General features: G+C 46.6%; 1 protein-coding gene across 4 annotated transcripts in view; it reads left to right on the top strand.

Annotated features, from left to right (window-relative positions):
* The window catches only part of COL15A1 (collagen type XV alpha 1 chain), a 1,161,047-nt gene that overhangs the window by 1,108,357 nt on the left and 32,747 nt on the right, over positions 1 to 19,943 (top strand). The window lies entirely within an intron of this gene.

The raw sequence follows: 19,943 nt of genomic DNA, 5'->3' as shown, positions 1-19,943 counted from the left end.
CTTGTGATATGTACTCTGCTGTATTCAATAACGCTAGCTATACAAGCTGCACTATAGGATTGAGAGGACTAGCAGTGCTGCAACAGATAAAACAGTTATTTTAATAATAATAAATTAATAATAAATTTTATTTCTATAGCGCCGACATATTCCGCAGCACTTTACATTTCAGAGGGGATTTGTACAGACAATAGACATTACAGCATAACAATAATCACATAGATCAATAACAGATACCAAGAGGAATGAGGGCCCTGCTCGCAAGCTTACAATCTATGAGGAAAAAGGGGAGACACGAAAGGTGGGTGGTAACAATTGCCCTGATTGTTTGGACCAGCCATAATGTTAAGTGTGTAACAGTACAGACACAGAGGGCTAATGGATGCATAAAGCATGTGGGAACATGATGTGGGGAACATGGTTATGGTAAAACTTTTGACTGTGCCACCCAGGGATAGATTAGGTTAATGTGTTGAGGCGGTAGGCCAGTTTGAATAAATGCGTTTTCAGGGCACGCTTAAACTTGTGGGGATTGGGGACTAATTGTATTGACCTGGGAAGTGCATTCCAAAGAATTAGCGCAGCACGTGTAAAGTCTTGGAGACGGGAGTGGGTGGTTCTGATTGTTGAGGATGCTAACCTCAGGTCATCAGTAGAACGGAGGGCGCGGGTAGGGTGGTATACTGAAACAAGGGAGGAGATGTAGGGTGGTGCTGAGCCATGGAGAGCTTTGTGGGTGAGGGTAATAAGTTTGTACTGGATTCTGGAGTGGATGGGTAGCCAGTGTAATGACTGGCACAAGGTAGAGGCATCGGTGTAACGATTGGCGAGGAATATTATCCTGGCTGCAGCATACAAGACAGATTGAAGAGGGGAAAGTTTGGTAAGAGGGAGACCGATTAGAAGAGAGTTACAATAGTCGAGACGAGAATGAATAAGAGAAACAGTAAGAGTTTTTGCGGAGTCAAAAGTTAGAAAAGGTCGAATTCTAGAAATGTTTATGAGGTGCAGATGACAAGAGCGAGCCAGTGATCGAATGTGGGGGGCAAAGGAAAGCTCCGAGTCAAGTATGACCCCAAGACAACGGGCATGTTGCTGGGGAGTAATAGTGGAACCACACACGGAAATGGCAATGTCGGGTATAGGTACATTAGTAGAGGGAGGAAACACAAGGAGTTCAGTCTTTGACAGGTTCAGTTTCAGATATAGTGAGGACATGATGTTAGACACAGTGTTTAGACAATCGCCGGTGTTTTCTAGAAAGGCTGGTGTGATGTCAGGAGAAGAAGCGTATAATTGGGTGTCATCAGCGTAGAGATGGTACTGGAAACCAAATCTACTGATTGTTTGACCAATAGGGACAGTGTACAAGGAGAAGAGGAGGGGGCCTAGAACCGATCCTTAAGGAACCCCAACAGTAAGGGGAAGGTGAGGGGAGGAGGAACCGGCAAAAGATACAGTATAGGAGCAGTCAGAGTGATAGGAGGAGAACCAGGAGAGAACAGTGTCCTTGAGGCCAATAAAACGGAGCATAGTGAGGAGTAGCTGATGATCCACAGTGTCGAATGCTGCAGAGAGATCCAAGAGAATTAGCATGGAGTAATGACCATTTGATTTAGCTGTTAGTAGGTCATTAGAGACTTTAGTGATGGCAGTTTCAGTAGAGTGTAAAGAGCGGAAACCGGATTGGAGAGGGTCGAGAAGAGAGTTATCAAAGAGATAGCGGATAAGACGGGAGTGGACCAGGCGTTCCAGGAGTTTAGAGATGAAGGGAAGATTAGAGACAGGTCTATAGTTAGCGGGACAGTTTTGGTCGAGGGATGGTTTTTTAAGTAGTGGATGTATGATGGCATACTTAAATGAGGAGGGAAAGATACCAGAAGAAAGACAGGTTAAATATTTTAGTTAGGTGAGAGGTGACAGCAGGGAAAAGGAACTGGAGGAGATGTGACGGAAATGGGTCAATTTAATCTTGACCAGTAGCGTATCATAGCTACCGGGGGGGCAGTCACCCTGGGCCCTGCGCTCTGAGGGTGCCCATCCGGAGGTGCGCTACTGTAACTGTAACCGTGTGCACTCGATCACTCTGCACTGCCACCGACCACCAGGGACCCCTGAGCAGGAGGGGGGCCCGGTGCTAGCAGTGGGCACCCCACCCGTCATTGCAAGTTCAACTATATAGGCTAGATGCCGATAAAGTTGACCGCATTGATGAGAGTGGGAGAGTTACTCTCTCTCTCCCATCATTCCCCCTCTCAGTGTCTGATGTCACTGACGCAGACAATGACGGCGGGCAGGATGGCGTCATTATCTGGTGCCCGCTGTACTCAGATGTGTGTCAGCTCGGAGCAGCGGGGGAATGAGGAGGAGAGGTGAGTTCTGTATTTATTTTTTTTATGAGGTGCATTATACAATATAGAGTCTGCCTATAGGGGTGCGTTATACTAAAGAGTCTGCCTATGGGAGGTTGCATTATACAATATAGAGTCTGCATATGGGGGGTGCATTATACTATATAGAGTCTACCTTTGAGGGTGTATTATACAATATACAGTCTGCCTATGGGGGTGCATTATACAATATACAATCTGCCTACGGGGGGTGCATTATACTATAAAGTCTGCCTATGAGGGTGCATTATACAATATAGAGTCTGCCTTTGCTCAGAGGAAGTCAGTCTGGAAGCTACGGAGAGCACTACCCAAGCAGTGCAAGCTCATCAACAGGAAGACACACCATTGTGGTGTCCATTGACAGTGGAAACCACCTTAAAAGCCAGAGAACGAGATCACCCCCTGTCCATTCAACAACTACCAAAAGGAACAATCCGTAGAGCACAACAGGAAGATCAGATAATTGGCAGAATACTACCTCATGTGGACCAAAATCGTTTTCCCAGTAAACGAGAGAGAGATAATGAGTCACGAGCAGTATCGGTTTTAGTTTAAGAATGGACGAAGCTCTACCTCAGTGAAGACAGTATCTTGTATCGTAAAGGAGGACAAATCCAGCAGTTCGTACTACCCAAAGTACTCCATAGATTGTCCTTCAGAGAACTCCATAAAAACATGGGACACCTGGGAGTGGAAAGGATGACAAACTTGATCCGTGAACGTTTGTTCTGGCCATACATGCAGAGCGCTATTGAGAGGTACATGACCAGGGAGTGTGGGTGTCTGAAAGATAAACGTCTCAACACATCAACCCGGGGACCTATGGGCAACATCCAAACTACGTATCTCTTTGACATGGTCTCAATAGACTTTTTACATCTCAAGACGTGCAAGTGAGGTTACGAATACATCTTTGTGGTGATGGACCATTTTACTCGATTTGTTCAAGTATATGCCACCACCAATAAATCTGGTTGAACAGTGGCATAGAAGATCTTCAATGATTTTGCTTTGAAATTTGGGTTCTCTCCGAGGAAGAGAATTTGAGAACCAGCTCTTACACCCTATCACCCAGAGGTGTTATGAGCTCATTTTCTCCTTCACCTTTGATGTCCGATGAACTCCCTCTGCTGGTGAAAGGAGGTAGTGAAATTGATTTGGATGGGAAAAACCTGTCATCTGAACAGGTGGAATGTGATTGGACATCCGGAATCTCTGAGTGGATATAAGGCTGCCAACGCCCTGCTGGGTTGCTGGTGATCCTCTCTGCTCTGAGCTCTGGCCGCCAGTTTAGTCCTGTCTACTAAAGCTAAGTTTTTGCTCTGCTATTGTTCCATGAGATTTTGTCTGTTTACTTAGTGTTTGTGTTCAGCCAGCCCTGGTTGGGACTGGCTGAACTCCATTTTTGTCTCTGATCAGTTGATCTCTTTGCTCTGTTTTCAGAATATACCTGAGTGCTGATATAGTGATTTTGAAGTCTAGTGACTTCAGGGCCTTTTCTATCAGACGTGTTGGACATTATTTTTGGCAGGGTTTTTGCGTGATTGCAGACAGTTGCTTTTCTTTCCTGTCCTATCTAGTTAGTGAGGGCCCCATCGTTTGCTCATCCTGTCTTTCTGTCTGTGTTTGTGTTTTCATCTGTTTTCACCGTCAATACATGTTGGGGGCGGCTTTCTATTGCTTTGGGGTCTGCTCTGGGGCAGTTTAGATTTCCCTTTTCTTTCTTTAGGTATATTTAGTTCTCCGGCTGTGAACTAGGCGTCTAGGACCACCGTAGGAACACCCCATGGCTACTGTTAGTTGTGAATAGGATCGGGGTCTGCAATCCGCTAGCTACCAACCTCTCCAGTTTTCTGGACTTAGCTTGTATTTTTGTTTTTTCCTCCTCCGGTGACTCATTCATAACAGAATCACCAGCCATACCGCAGATTCTAGGGTACTCAATAGCAGGAAAGAATTGTTAAAAAAGAAGTGTCAGAATTTTTTTTTTATGTATATTTTTTCCTCTTTTTCTCTGGGGCCGTAGGAGGAATTTTCTTAATGGAGATTAAGCAATTGTCTGATTGTGTGGAGCAGCTGGCTGCTGAAGTGCGGGGAATTTCCGCCTATCTTGCTCATTCACATGCTGCTGAACCAAAGATTCCTACTCCTGATGTGTTTTTTGGGGATCGGTCTACATTTTTGAATTTTAAGAATAATTGTAAATTATTTCTTGCCTTGAAGCCTAACTCATCGGGGAGCTCTGCGCAGCAGGTTAAAATTGTCATCTCTTTGCTGCGCGGCGATCCCCAGGCTTGGGCGTTTTCTTTGAAACCTGATGATCCTATTCTAACTAATGTGGATGCATTTTTTCAAGCCTTGGGGTTGTTGTATGATGAACCTAATGCTATTGATCAAGCTGAGAAAGCCCTGTTAGCATTGAGCCAGGGTCAGGATTCTGCAGAGTTATACTGTCAAAAATTCCAAAAGTGGGCGGTCCTTACTACCTGGAATGATGGTGCCTTGGCAGCTCTCTTTCGGAAGGGTTTGTCAGAAACCGTAAAAGATACTATGGTGGGATTTCCTGTTCCCTCTGGTCTTGACGATTCTATGTCATTAGCCATTCAGGTTGATCGGCGTTTACGTGAACGTAAAAGTACACGAGAAATGTTGCTATCTGTTGAACAAATGTCTGAACCTATGCAATGTGATAGAGTTTTGTCTAGGGCGCAACGTCAGGAGTTCAGAAGGCGTAATAATCTGTGTTTTTTCTGTGGAGATGCCTCTCATATGATTTCTGTCTGCCCTAAATGAGAGAAAAGTTTTGCACACACATTTGCTGTGGGTGGTGTTCAACCTAAGTTTCTTCTGGCAATTACTCTGATCTGCTCCCTGTCCACATTTTCCGCTAAGGCTTTTGTGGATTCGGGAGCGGCTCTGAACCTGATGGACTTGGATTTTGCTAAACGTTGTGGGTTTCCTATGACACCTCTGCAGACGCCTATCCCTTTGAGAGGTATTGATGTTACTCCTTTGGCGAAGAATAAACCTCAGTTTTGCACCCAGGTGGTAATGCGGGTCGCCCCAAACCATCAAGAAAATTTCACATTTTTGGTGTTGCATAATTTGCATGATACCATTGTTCTGGGATTTCCCTGGTTGCAAATCCATAATCCAGTTTTGGATTGGAAATCTGTGTCTGTGGTGAGTTGGGGTTGTCAGTGTGCTCTTGGTGATGCTCCTGTTTTCTCCACCTCTCCCCAGTCGCATGATGTTCCTGACTATTTGGCGGACTTTTATGATGTATTTAGTGAGAATGAGTCTGCGTCTTTGCCTCCTCATAGGAGTTATGACTGTGCAATTGAGTTGAGCCCTGGGTGTAAATTTCCCAAGGGTCGACTTTTCAATTTATCTGTACCCGAGCACGAGGCTATGCGATCTTATTTTAAGGAGTCGTTGGAGAAGGGTCATATTAGACCATCCTCTTCACCCTTGGGTGCTGGGGGTTTTTTTGCGGCCAAGAAAGATGGTTCATTAAGGCCTTGTATTGACTATCGTTCCCTCAACAAAATTACTGTTAAATATCAGTATCCGTTACCCCTGATTTCTGATCTATTCTCCAGAGTTAAAGGTGCTTGCTGGTTTACCAAGCTTGACCTCAAGGGGGCGTATAATCTTATTCGCACTAAGCATGGGGATGAATGGAAGACGGCGTTTAATACTCCGGAGGGACATTTTGAGTACCTGGTGATGCCTTTTGGGCTCACTAATGCCCCTTCTGTCTTCCAGTGCTTCATGAATGATATTTTCCGGGACTTTGTGGATAAATTTTTGATCATCTATCTGAATGATATTTTGATCTTTTCCAGGGATTGGGACTCTCATGTGGAACATGTTCGGACTGTGTTCCGGATTTTGAGGGAGAATTCCCTGTATGTTAAGGGATCGAAATGCATTTTTGGTGTACAGAGGATTTCATTTTTGGGATTTATTTTGTCTCCGTCAACTATTGAAATGGACCCGGCCAAGGTACATGCCATTTATGATTGGGTTCAGCCCACTTCTTTGAAGGCCTTCCAGAAGTTTTTGGGTTTTGCTAATATTTATCGTAAATGTATAGCTAATTTTTCTGGTATTGCCAAACCATTGACTGATTTGACTAAGAAGGGTGCTGATGTGCTGAATTGGTCTCCAGAGGCTGTTTCTTCCTTTCAGGAGTTGAAGCGGAGGTTCACTTCTGCTCCGGTTTTGCGGCAACCTGATGTCTCACTCCCGTGTTATGATTGAGTCACCGTAGGATGCAAAAACAGAAATGCTAGCTAAGTCCAGAAAACCAGAGAGGTTGGCAGCTATCGGATTGCAGACCCCTGATCCTATCCACAACAACTAACAGTAGCCGTGGGGGGTTCCTACGATGCCCTAGACCCCTCGATCACAGCCGGAGAATTAAATAGGCCTAAAGAAAGGAAGGGGAAATCTAAACTGCCCCAGAGCAGACCCCAAAGCAATAGGCAGCCCCCAACATATAATGACTGTGACGCAAGATGAAAACACTAACACAGACAGAAAGATAGACTGAGCAAAGACGGGGCCCAAGCTAACTAGATAGGAAAGGACAGGAAGGCTGCTGTCTGCAATCCGTGAAAAACCCTATGAAAATAAGAGCCAACAGACTGACAGTGAAAAAGGCCCTGAAGACGCTAGGCTTCAAAAAAGCTATGTCAGTACTCAGGAATATTCTGAAGACAGAGCAACCGGCAAAAGGAGATTCAGCTCAACCCAGCAGGGAATGGCAGAATCCAAAAAAGCAAGGAAAACAAAAACAAAACACAAATGCTAACAGGCAAAGCAGAAAACTTAGCTTTATAGGAGCAGGAATCAGACTGGTGTCCTAGAAGTCCACAGAGAAATCACCCGCAGGGCAGAAGGGCGTCGGCAGCCTTATATCCAGTCCGTGACTCCACTCAGCCAGTCATCCTCATTAGGCTCAGGTGCCTGATAATCAGGCTCATTACCTTCCTTTACCAGAATAGGGAGTTCACCAGACCTCAGTGACGAAGGGGAAAATGAACTCACAACAGTACCTCCCCCTTGAGGAGGGGTCACCGAACCCTCAACCACGCCACCAGGGCGATCAGGGTGAGCCCGATGAAAGGCACTCACCAATCTTTTGGCATGAATATCAGAGGCAGAGACCCAGGAATTATCCTCCTGACCATAACCCTTCCACTTAACCAAATACTGGAGACTCCGTCTAGCCAGACGGGAATCCAGTATTTTCTCTACCTCATATTCCATGTTACCTTCAACCAATACAGGGTCTGGAGGAGCCACCCCAGGAACAACTGGTTCAACAAACCTCTTCAACAAGGACTTATGGAACACATTATGGATTTTAAATGTGACAGGAAGAGCCAAACGAAAAGAGACCGGATTAATAATCTCCAAAATCTTGTAAGATCCAATAAATCTAGGCTTAAACTTAGGAGAAGCCACCTTCATAGCAATATTTTTTGATGATAACCACACCATAGCACCAATCTTAAACTGGGGACCAATGGTCCTATGTCGATTGGAAAACCGCTGGGCCTTTTCTGGGAGAGAGATAACTTATCCACCACTTGGTCCCAGATCTGGTGCATTCCCTCCACCACAGTGTCAACACCTGGGCAGGCAGAAGGCTCCACCTGCCCTGAAGAAAATCGAGGATGAAACCCAAAGTTACAAAAAAAGGTGACATCAAAGTGGCAGAACTAGCTCTATTATTTAAAGCAAATTCGGCCAAGGGCAAAAATGAAACCCAATCATCCTGATCAGCGGAAATAAAACATCTCAAATACGACTCCAAGGTCTGGTTTGTTCTCTCTGTCTGCCCATTGGTCTGAGGGTGAAAAGCAGAGGAGAAGGACAACTGAATTCCCAGCTTGGAACAGAAAGTCCTCCAAAATCTAGACACAAACTGAACTCCTCTGTCAGATACAATGTTCTCAGGAATCCCGTGTAAGCGAACCACCTGTTGCAAAAACAGGGGCACCAACTCAGAGGAAGATGGCAACTTAGGGAGTGGTACAAGATGAACCATCTTAGAGACCCTATCACAAATCACCCAAATAACAGTCATTCTTTGAGAGACCGGCATATCAGAGATGAAATCCATTGAAATATGGGTCCATGGCCTCCTGGGGACCGGCAAAGGCATCAACAACCCACTAGAGCGAGAACAAGATTTAGACCGGGAGCAAGTCCCACAGGACTGCACAAAATTCCTGCCTGACATCATGAGACAAGGTGGGCCACCAAAAAGAGCGACTCACCAGATCTCTAGAACCAAAAATACCTGGATGACCAGCCAATGCAGAGCAATGAACTTCAGACATCACTCTCTTCTTCCACTGGTCAGGAACATACAACTTTCCACTGGGACAACGCTCAGGTTTGTCCTCCTGGAACTCTTGCAGAGCAAGTCTCAAATCGGGCGAGATGGCAGAAAGAACTACCCCTTCGCCTAAGATGGTAGCAGGCTTGGTCACCACAGGAGAATCAGCAAAGAAACTCCTAGAGAGGGCGACTGCCTTGACATTCTTAGTTCCAGGAAGAAAAGAGACCACAAAATCAAAACGTGTAAAAAACAAGGCCCACCTAGCCTGTCTAGGGTTCAAGCGTTTAGCTGACTCTAGGTAAATCAAATTCTTGTGGTCAGTGAGGACCACAACTTGATGTTTAGCTCCCTCCAACCAGTGTCTCCACTCCTCAAATGCCCATTTCATGGCTAACGGTTCCCGATTCCCCACATCATAGTTACGTTCAGATGGAGAGAACTTTCGGGAAAAGAAAGCACAGGGATTCATTTTAGATGTTACAGGATCCTTTTGGGACAAAACAGCTCCTGCACCAATCTCAGAAGCATCCACCTCTACCTGGAACGGGAGTGAGACATCAGGTTGCCGCAAAACCGGGGCGGAGGTAAATCTTCGCTTCAGCTCCTGAAAGGAAGCAACAGCCTCCGGAGACCAATTCAACACATCAGCACCCTTCTTAGTCAGATCAGTCAATGGCTTGGCAATACTAGAAAATTTTGCTATAAATTTCCGATAAAAATTAGCAAAACCCAAAAACTTCTGGAGAGCCTTCAAAGAAGTGGGCTGAACCCAATCATAAATGGCCTGTACCTTGGCCGGGTCCATTTCAATAGTTGAAGGAGACAAAATAAATCCCAAAAATGAAATCCTCTGTACTCCAAAAAGGCATTTCGATCCTTTGACATACAGGGAATTCTCCCTCAAGATCCGGAACACAGTCCGAATATGTTCCACATGAGAATCCCAATCCTTGGAGAAGATCAAAATATCATCCAGATAGATACCGTAATCAAAAATTTATCGGCAAAGTCTCGGAAAATATCGTTCATGAAGCACTGGAAGACAGAAGGGGCATTAGTGAGCCCAAAAGGCATCACCAGGTACTCAAAATGTCCCTCCGGAGTATTAAACGCCATCTTCCATTCATCCCCCTGCTTAATGCGGATAAGATTATACGCCCCCCTGAGGTCAAGCTTGGTAAACCAGCAAGCACCTCTAACTCTAGAGAATAGATCCAAAATCAGGGGTAACGGATACTGATATTTAATAGTAATTTTATTGAGGGCACGATAATCAATACAAGGCCTTAAAGAACCATCCTTTTTGGCCACAAAAAAAAAACCGGCACCTAAGGGTGAAGAGGATGGTCTAATATGACCCTTCTCCAACGCCTCCTTAATATAGGACCGCATAGCCTCGTGCTCGGGTACAGATAAATTGAAGAGCCGACCCTTGGGAAATTTACACCCCGGGCTTAGTTCAATTGCACAGTCATAACTCCTATGAGGAGGCAAGGACGCAGACTCATTCTCACTAAATACATCATAAAAGTCCGCCAAGTAGTCAGGAACATCATGCGACTGAGGAGAGGTGGAAAAACCGGAGCCTCACTAAAGGCACACCGACAACCCCAACTCACCACAGACACAGATTTCCAATCCAAAACTGGATTATGAATTTGCAACCAGGGAAACCCCAGAACAACGGCATCATGCAGACCATGCAACACCAAAAATCTGCAATTTTCTTGATGGTCTGGGGCGACCCGCATGACCACCTGGGTCCAAAACTGAGGTTTATTTTTAACCAAAGAAGTAACATCAATCCCCCTCAAAGGGATAGGCGTCTGCAGAGGTGTCATTGGAAATCCACAACATTTATCAAAATCCAAGTCCATTAGGTTTAGCGCTGCTCCCGAATCCACAAAAGCCTTGGCGGAAAATGTGGACAGGGAGCAGATCAGAGTAATTGCCAGAAGAAACTTAGGTTGAACACCACCAACAGAAAACGTGTGTGCAAAGCATTTCTCTCGTTTAGGACAAACAGAAATAATATGCGAGGCATCGCCACAGAAAAAACACAGCTTATTACGCCTTCTGAACTCCTGACGTTGCGCCTTAGACAAAACTCTATCACATTGCATAGGTTCAGATGTCTGTTCAACCGGTGGCAACGCCTCTCGTGCAATCCTGCGTTCACGTAAACGCCGATCAACCTGAATGGCTAAAGACATAGAATCGTCCAGACCAGAGGGAACAGGAAATCCCACCATAGTATCTTTTACGGCTTCTGACAAACCCTTCCGAAAGAGAGCAGCCAAGGCATTATCATTCCAGGTAGTAAGGACCGCCCACTTTCGCAACTTTTGACAGTACAACTCTGCAGAATCTCGACCCTGGTACAATGCCAACAGGGTCTTTTCAGCCTGATCAATAGCATTAGGTTCGTCTTACAACAACCCCAAAGCTTGAAAGAATGCGTTCACATTAGTCAGAATAGGATCATCTGGTTTCAAAGAAAACGTCCAATCCTGGGGATCGCCACGCAGCAAAGAGATGACAATTTTAACCTGCTGCGCGGAGCTCCCCGATGAGTTAGGCTTCAAGGCAAAAAATAATTTACAATTATTTTTGAAACTCAAAAATTTAGATCGATCCCCAAAAAACACATCAGGTGTAGGGATCTTTGGTTCAACAGCATGCGAACGAGCAAGGTAGGCGGAAATTCCCCGCACTTCCGCAGCGAGCTGCTCCACACGATCAGACAATTGCTTTATCTCCATTGAGAGAAAAAAAAATTCCCCCTACGGCATCAGAGATATAGAGGAAAGAATATACACACCCTCTTTTTTTTTTTTTTAAACACAATTCTTTCCTGCTATTGAGTACCCTAGGATCTGTGGTATGGCGGGTGATTCTGTTATGATTGAGTCACCGTAGGAGGCAAAAACAGAAATGCTAGCTAAGTCCAGAAAACCAGAGAGGTTGGCAGCTATCGGATTGCAGACCCCTGATCCTATCCACAACAACTAACAGTAGCCGTGGGGGGTTCCTACGATGCCCTAGACCCCTCGATCACAGCCGGAGAATTAAATAGGCCTAAAGAAAGAAAGGGCAAATCTAAACTGCCCAAGAGCAGACCCCAAAGCATTAGGCAGCCCCCAACATATAATGACGGTGAAGCAAGATGAAAACACTAACACAGACAGAATGATAGACTGAGAAAAGACGGGGCCCAAGCTAACTAGATAGGAAAGGACAGGAAGGCTGCTGTCTGCAATCCGTGAAAAACCCTATGAAAATAAGAGCCAACAGACTGACAGTGAAAAAGGCCCTGAAGACGCTAGGCTTCAAAAAAGCTATGTCAGTACTCAGGAATATTCTGAAGACAGAGCAACCAGCAAAAGGAGATTCAGCTCACCCCAGCAGGGAATGGCAGAATCCAAAAAAGCAAGGAAAACAAAAACAAAACACAAATGCTAACAGGCAAAGCAGAAAACCTAGCTTTAGAGGAGCAGGAATCAGACTGGTGTCCTAGAAGTCCACAGAGAAATCACCCGCAGGGCAGAAGGGCGTCGGCAGCCTTATATCCAATCCGTGACTCCACTCAGCCAGTCATCCTCATTAGGCTCAGGTGCCTGATAATCAGGCTCATTACCTTCCTTTACCAGAATAGGGAGTTCACCAGACCTCAGTGACGAAGGGGAAAATGAACTCACAACACTCCCGTTTCAGGTAGAGGTGGACGCTTCTGAGATTGGTGCAGGAGTTGTTTTGTCCCAAAAAGATCTGGTAACATCTAAAATGAATCCCTGTGCTTTCTCTTCCCGAAAGTTCTCCCCATCCGATTGCAACTATGATGTGGGGAATCGGGAACTGTTAGCCATGAAATGGGCATTTGAGGAGTGGAGACATTGGTTGGAGGGAGCTAAACATCAAGACGTGGTCCTTACTGACCACAAGAATTTGATTTACCTTGAGTCGGCCAAACGCTTGAATCCTAGACAGGCTAGGTGGGCCTTGTTTTTCACACGTTTTGATTTTGTGGTCTCTTTTCTTCCGGGCACTAAGAATGTCAAGGCAGACGCCCTCTCTAGGAGTTTCTTTGCTGATTCTCCTATTGTGACCAAGCCTGCTACCATCTTAGGTGAGGGGGTAGTTCTTTCTGCCATCTCGCCCGATTTGAGATGTGCTCTGGAAGAGTTTCAGGAGGACAAACCTGAGCATTGTCCCATTGGAAAATTGTATGTTCATGACCAGTGAAAGAAGCGAGTAATGTCTGAAGTTCATTGCTCCGCATTATCTGATCATCCAGGTATTTTTGGTACTAGAGATTTGGTGAGTCGGTCTTTTTGGTGGCCCGCCTTGTCTCGTGATGTCAGGAATTTTGTGCAGTCCTGTGGGACTTGCTCCCGGTCTAAACCTTGTTCTCGCTCTAGTGGGTTGTTGATGCCATTGCCAGTGCCCAGGAGGCCATGGACCCATATTTCAATGGATTTTATTTCTGATATGCCTGTCTCTCAGAGAATGACTGTTCTTTGGGTGGTTTGTGATAGATTCTCTAAGATGGTCCATCTTGTACCACTCCCTAAGTTGCCATCTTCCTCAGAGTTGGGCCCTTGTTTTTGCAACAGGTGGTTCGCTTGCATGGGATTCCTGAGAACATTGTGTCGGACAGAGGAGTTCAGTTTGTTTCTAGATTTTGGAGGACTTTTTGTTCCAAGCTGGGAATTCAGTTGTCCTTTTCCTCTGCATTTCACCCTCAGACCAATGGGCAGACCGAGAGAACAAACCAGACTTTGGAGTCTTATTTGAGATGTTTTATTTCTGCTGATCAGGATGATTGGGTTTCATTTTTGCCCTTGGCCGAATTTGCTTTAAATAATAGAGCTAGTTCTGCCACTTTGATGTCACTTTTTTTTTTTGTAACTTTGGGTTTCATCCTCGATTCTCTTCAGGGCAGGTGGAGTCTTCTGCCTGCCCAGGTGTTGACACTGTGGTGGAGAGAATGCACCAGATCTGGGACCAAGTGATGGATAAGTTGTCTCTCTCCCAGGAAAAGGCCCAGCAGTTTTCCAACCGGCATAGGACCATTGGTCCCCGGTTTAAGGTGGGTGATATGGTTTGGTTGTCATCAAAGAATATCTCTATGAAGGTGGCTTCTCCAAAGTTTAAACCTAGATTTATTGTACCTTACAAGATTTTGGAGATTCTTAATCCGGTCTCTTTTCGATTGGCTCTTCCTGTTACATTCAAGATCCATAACGTGTTTCATAAGTCTCTGTTAAAGAGCTTTGTTGAGCCAGTAGTTCCTGTGGTGGCACCTCCTGACCCTGTATTGGTTGAAGGTAATGTGGAATATGAGGTTGAGAAGATACTGGATTCTCGTCTGGCTAGATGGAGACTCCAGTATTTGGTTAAGTGGAAGGGTTATGGCCAGGAGGATAATTCTTGGGTTTCTGCATCCGATATTCATGCCGAAAGATTGGTTTGTGCTTTTCATCGGGCCCATCCTGATCGCCCTGGTGGCGTGGATGAGGGTTCGGTGACCCCTCCTCAAGGGGGAGGTACTGTTATGAGCTCATTTTCTTCTTCACCTTTGATGTCCGATGAACTCCCTCTGCTGGTGAAAGTAGGTAGTGAAATTGATTTGGATGGGAAAAACCTGTCATCTGAACAGGTGGAGTGTGATTGGACATCCGGAATCTCTGAGTGGATATAAGGCCGCCGACGCCCTGCTGGGTTGCTGGTGATCCTCTCTGCTCTGAGCTCTGGCCTCCAGTTTAGTCCTGTCTACTAAAGCTAAGTTTTTGCTCTGCTATTGTTCCATGAGATTTTGTCTGTTTACTTAGTGTTTGTGTTCAGCCAGCCCTGGTTGGGACTGGCTGAACTCCATTTTTGTCTCTGATCAGTTGATCTCTTTGCTCTGTTTTCAGAATATACCTGAGTGCTGATATAGTGATTTTGAAGTCTAGTGACTTCAGGGCCTTTTCTATCAGACGTGTTGGACATTATTTTTGGCAGGGTTTTTGCGTGATTGCAGACAGTTGCTTTTCTTTCCTGTCCTATCTAGTTAGTGAGGGCCTGTCATGTCGGACACTGTTCACACCAGGGTGTCCGGCAGACAGCGGTAATACCCTGTTGGGTATTCTGTTCCAGTCGGGATAGGGTTAACCAGGTTGTCATGCTGGCTGAGGGCTGGGCCACGCCCTTGGTCTTTAAATAGTTCGTCCTGACTATGGGCGTCGCCGACTATAGCTTTAGCCTAGTGCTAGCAATACCGGTCAGCAGTGGTGGTGTTGGAGCGTCTGATATCTGGTGCAGTATATCCCTCAGTGGTTCGTTCTCCAATCTGTTATATATATATTTGGTTGCCCTTGCACATTATTGTATTCCCTTGTGTATTAACTGTGTGGTGTTTCTTTTACCCCTGTCCATACGTATTTGTGGGGTCTGGTGTCTGGTCCCCTCACTGGGTGGAGGGTGGTGGGTTCAGCTTAGGGCTGGACAGGAGACAGGGACAGGGTGGAGGCTCAGGCAGGCACACCTTCAGTGTAAACCCTGGGTAGAGGGACAGACAGGGTTCCCCTAGTCTGAGGGACATCGCAGGGGTCCCGGGGTTTTTGCCTAAAGTAACCTAGGCATACCATGACATTATAGTCGGCCCAAATAATAAAGTGAGAGAAAAAAAAAAAAAGTTATAGATAGGAAATATAGGGGTTACTTACTATGGATCCTATACTTTCCCTAACCAAGCAGCTGGAGGCTCTATCCATACAGGTCACTGAACTCAGGGGGGCGGTCCAGCAACAAGGCCTGTCAGCTCCTGCAGTACCTGCTGAGGCTGCAGCCAGGGCAGCTGAGCCCAAGTTTCCCCTTCCTGAACGATTTGCTGGTGATCGTGGTAAGTTCACGGTGTTTCGTGAATCATGCAAATTGTATTTCCGTATGCGTCCACATTCCTCAGGTAATGAGGCTCAACGCGTGGGCTTGGTGATTTCTTTGCTGAGTGGTGACCCACAGGCCTGGGCCTTTTCACTCCCTTCAGACTCACAGGCATTTGAATCTGTAGATTTTTTTTTCTCTGCTCTGGGTTTGATCTATGACGATCCGGATAGATTAAACTTAGCAGAGTCTAAGATACGCTCACTGCTACAGGGTGATCGACCAGCTGAGGATTACTGCACGGAATTCCGGCGCTGGGCGGTGGACACGCAGTGGAATGACCCTGCACTTAGAAGTCAATTTTTGCATGGGGTTTCTGGAAGGGTTAAACAGACTCTCCTAATGTACGAGACTCCCGCCTCTCTGGAGGCTGCGATGGCACTTGTAGTACGTATAGACCGACGTCTCCGTCAGGGGGCGCTGGTTTCGTTGCCTCCGGGAGGTGGGGGAGTGGTCGGTGAGGTTGCCGCGGGTGAATCCGTGGAACCCATGCAGATCGCTGGTATAGCACAGTCACCGAGTAACAAGCCTAAACGTCCTTGGCACAGAAGGCAGGGGCTCTGGTTTTTTTGTGGCAAAGGAGGACATTTTATTAACGCTTGCCCCCTGGTACCTAAGAAGGGCGCGCCGGCGGAAAACTGATAGGCTCAGAGGGTTTGGAGGAGTCTAGTCTGAGCCTTTGTGTATCCTCCGTCATGGTTTCCCAGTGTATGCTCCCTGCTAGGGTGGTACTTGGGGGGCAAATGCTCTCTATTACAGTATTTATTGATAGTGGCTCAGCTGCCAATCTCATTGATGAGAGGTTCGCGCATACAGCGGGATTTCCGGTGGAGAAATTGCCGAACCCCATCCGGGTGGTTACCATCAATGCTTCCCCGTTGTCTCAAGGGGAGATCACAGAGTGTGTGTTGGATATACAACTCCACATCGGAGTATTACACTCAGAGCGGGTAACTTGTAAGGTGCTTAGTAACTTACCGGCTCAGATGGTTCTGGGCTTTCCATGGTTGTCAATGCATAATCCTGTTATTGATTGGAAGACCCAGGACATAATTCAGTGGAGCAGGGAGTGTCAGGAGAGGTGCCTAGCTACATGTATTTCCGCTTTGACCCCCAGTATCCCGGAGCCGTTGCTAGATTATGCGGATGTATTTTCTGAGAAGGGTTGTTCGGAACTACCACCGCATCGCCCCTATGACTGTGCTATTAGGTTGAAACCAGGGGCCAAGTTACCTAAAGCTAGAATGTTTAATATCTCAGGTCCCAAGAGGCTAGCTCTCAAGGAATACATTGCGGATAGCCTGAGCAAGGGTCATATTAGACCTTCCTCTTCTCCTCTGGCTGCTGGCTTCTTCTTTGTTAAAAAGAAGGATGGCGGTTTACGCCCGTGTCTGGATTTCAGAGAACTCAACCAGATTACGGTCCGTGATCCTTACCCTATGCCACTTATACCCGATTTTTTCAACCAAGTGGTTGGTGCCAGGTGGTTCTCCAAACTGGACCTCAGGGGGGCGTACAATCTTATAAGAGTCCGTCAGGGGGATGAGTGGAAGACAGCGTTCAATACCCCTGAGGGTCACTTTGAGAGTTTGGTAATGCCGTTTGGGTTGACTATGGCACCGGCGGTCTTTCAACACTTCATTAATGATGTCTTCTCTCAGTTGTTGGGGAGGTTTGTTATAATTTATCTTGACGACATCCTCATTTTCTCTCGCGACCATGATACACATATAGAGCATGTTAGACAGGTTCTGCAGTTGCTCAGAGAGAACAGGCTCTATGTCAAGCTTGAAAAATGTGTGTTTTTCGTACAGGAGCTACCGTTCTTGGGTTATATAATCTCCGCCTCAGGTTTTAAGATGGACACCGCAAAGGTGCAGGCGGTACTACATTGGGATCGGCCTGATAATCTTAAGGCGCTTCAGCGATTTCTTGGCTTCTCCAATTACTATAGGAAATTTATTAAGAACTTCTCTATGATTGCCAAACCACTGACTGACATGACTAAGAAGGGTACCGACTTTTCTGACTGGTCTGAGCCTGCGGTACAGGCGTTTGAATTCCTCAAGAATAGTTTTGCCTCAGTGCCCATTCTGGTGCAGCCCGATGTCTCCTTACCGTTTGTCGTGGAGGTGGATGCGTCGGAGGTTGGAGTGGGGGCTGTACTGTCTCAGGGCCCTTCTTGGGCCAAGTTGCATCCGTGTGCCTTCTTCTCCAAGAAGCTGTCGCCTGCGGAGCGTAATTATGATATTGGCAACAGGGAACTATTGGCCATCAAATTGGCATTTGAGGAGTGGCGACACTTCTTGGAGGGGGCTGTTCATCAGATTACTGTGATAACCGACCATAAGAATTTGCTTTATTTAGAATCTGCTAAGCGCCTGTCCTCCAGACAGGCTCGCTGGGCATTATTCTTCACCCGGTTCAACTTCATTGTTACCTATCGCCCTGGGTCGAAGAATGTTAAGGCAGACGCTTTATCCAGGTGTTTTCCTGGTGGAGAGTTATGTGAAGAGCCGGTGCCTATTCTCCAAAAGGGTGTGGTGGTATCTGCCATCACGACAGAGATTGAGGCAGAGATTGCGGAGGCTCAGGAGGTGGTACCGCCGGGGTTGCCTGCTAATAAATCTTTTGTGCCGCTACATCTACGCTCTAGAGTGTTGGGCGAACATCACGACACGGTACTGGCAGGTCATCCAGGAGTTAAGAGCACTCTGGAACTGGTATCGCGTCGTTTTTTGTGGCCTAAAATCCGGCAGGATGTGGCCTCATATGTGGCTGCCTGTACCACGTGCGCACGGGCCAAGACTCCTCGTTCCCGTCCCGCTGGTAGCTTGCAGCCTCTCGGGGTGCCCAGTAAGCCATGGACTGAGATTTCCATGGATTTTATTACTGACTTGCCCGCCTCGGCAGGGAACTCGGTCATTTTGGTAATTGTTGATAGGTTCTCCAAAATGTCACATTTCGTTGCTTTACCGTCTTTGCCCAATGCTAAGACTCTTGCTCAGATATTTATTCGCGAGGTGGTCAGACTTCATGGTGTCCCGTCTGACATTGTGTCTGATCGAGGTACGCAGTTTGTGGCAAAGTTTTGGAGAGCTTTTTGTTCTCGCCTTGGAATCAAATTATCTCATTCATCGGCTTTCCACCCTCAGTCGAATGGACAGACTGAGCGGATGAACCAAAACCTGGAGCAATACTTGCGCTGCTTTATTTCCGACAATCAGGAAGAGTGGTCAGCGTTTCTTCCTCTGGCAGAATTCGCAATAAACAACCATTGCCAGGAATTGTCTGGGGAATCTCCTTTTTTTTGTGTGTATGGTCAACATCCTCAATTTTGCACCTTGCGTCAGGGGTGCTCAGTTGGCGTCCCTGAAGAGGACCAGTTGGGAGCTCAATTGTCGTCTGTTTGGAGGAGAGTCAAGCAGCGCTTGTTGAAGGTGGGTTCCAGGTACAAACGGGTGGCTGACTGCAGACGTGTGCCAGGTCCGGACCTGTGTGTGGGAGATTGGGTGTGGTTATCTACTAGGAACATTAAGCTCAAGATACCGTCACTTAAGTTGGGTCCCAGGTTCATTGGCCCATTTAGAATCTCCGCAGTGATCAACCCAGTGGCATTTCGTTTGGAGTTGCCGGCTGTGTATAAGATTCATAATGTATTTCACAAAGTATTGCTAAAGAAGGTCGTGGGTTTGGTGGATGGTTCCCCCGGGCCACCACCTCCCGTCTTGGTGGATGGCGCGTTGTAATTTGAGGTGTCCAAAGTGGTGGACTCTAGGGTTGTGCGTCGCACTCTACAGTACCTGGTCCACTGGCGTGGCTATGGTCCTGAGGAGAGGACATGGGTGCCGGCCTCTGACATTCATGCTGATCGACTGGTTACTATGTTCCATCGTCGCCATCCGGACAAGCCAGGTCCTCGACATGGTGAGGTTCCGGAGGTCCCTCGTAGAAGGCGGGGTACTGTCATGTCGGACACTGTTCACACCAGGGTGTCCGGCAGACAGCGGTAATACCCTGTTGGGTATTCTGTTCCAGTCGGGATAGGGTTAACCAGGTTGTCATGCTGGCTGAGGGCTGGGCCATGCCCTTGGTCTTTAAATAGTTCGTCCTGACTATGGGCGTCGCCGACTATAGCTTTAGCCTAGTGCTAGCAATACCGGTCAGCAGTGGTGGTGTTGGAGCGTCTGATATCTGGTGCAGTATATCCCTCAGTGGTTCGTTCTCCAATCTGTTATATATATATTTGGTTGCCCTTGCACATTATT

Source organism: Dendrobates tinctorius, unplaced genomic scaffold, assembly GCF_039654945.1.
Source record: "Dendrobates tinctorius isolate UK_male_01 unplaced genomic scaffold, ASM3965494v1 ptg000102l, whole genome shotgun sequence".
Taxonomy (NCBI): Eukaryota; Metazoa; Chordata; class Amphibia; order Anura; family Dendrobatidae; genus Dendrobates; species Dendrobates tinctorius.
This window is presented reverse-complemented; position numbering and strand designations above follow the sequence as displayed.